This window comes from Tamandua tetradactyla, chromosome 6 (genome assembly GCF_023851605.1).
Source record: "Tamandua tetradactyla isolate mTamTet1 chromosome 6, mTamTet1.pri, whole genome shotgun sequence".
Classification (NCBI taxonomy): Eukaryota; Metazoa; Chordata; class Mammalia; order Pilosa; family Myrmecophagidae; genus Tamandua; species Tamandua tetradactyla.
In genome coordinates this window covers 171,893,746-171,894,664 of record NC_135332.1, presented here as the reverse complement: position 1 = coordinate 171,894,664, position 919 = coordinate 171,893,746, and positions in this window count along the sequence as shown.

The window sequence follows — 919 nt, the reverse complement described above, 5'->3', positions numbered from 1 at the left end:
TAGGTGAAGAACTTTGAGAAGTCCAGTGTGGATAGAGCAAAGGATTCAAGGGAGATGATGGCAGGAAAATGAACCTGTGGGGAAGGGAGGGGCCAGGTCATGAAGAGTTTGCTTGCTAGACCAGGGAGCTCAGACTTAAAAAAAAAAAAAACCCAACATTTTTAAGTGCCAGGCATTGTGCTAAGCCATTCCATCATCTCACTGAATTCTCTGATGATCAAAATGATTATAAACCTCATCTTACAGATGAGGAAACTGAGGCTAAGGTGGGTAAATTGCTGAGGGTCACAGAGTCATGAGATGGTAGAGCTGGGACTCAGACATCACAGCTTGGTTGCAATGCCTATCCTCTCAGCCCTAATCACTTCTACTGCTCATTTGCAGGGCTCAGCGAGGGAAAGGATGAGCACAGATTGGAGCAACAAACTCCAGTCCACCAACTTCATAGCAAGCACAAGTGCTTTTAGCTTTTTTTTAAATGTCAAAACTAGAACATTTTATGGCCAGACTGTGATAAGAAATGTTAGTTTATTTTAAAAAGTATCCCATTTGACCATTGAACACTAGTCACACAGAAGAGGCATAAATATATTTGGAAGAAACCATCAGGAGACTGATTTCTTTTTGTTCCTTCCTGTGTTTATCTTTCTCTTGAGCAGTAAAAACAAGTGAGATATAATATAAAATTATTTTATAAGAAAATTGCTTGTTCAAGGCAGATAGTGCATATTAAATAGCTGCAGCTGAGTGTCAAAACACCATCAATCTGAAAATTGTTGTCCAGCTCTTCAAATACTCTGAGCCTTATGTGTGAGCACTTCCTGACAATCAGGGAAAGAGAAATAGCTCTAGATATGGTGGGTCTTTAAGACTCGAGTTCTTAAAGAGCTCATTGAACCTATCTTTCTATTGCACCATC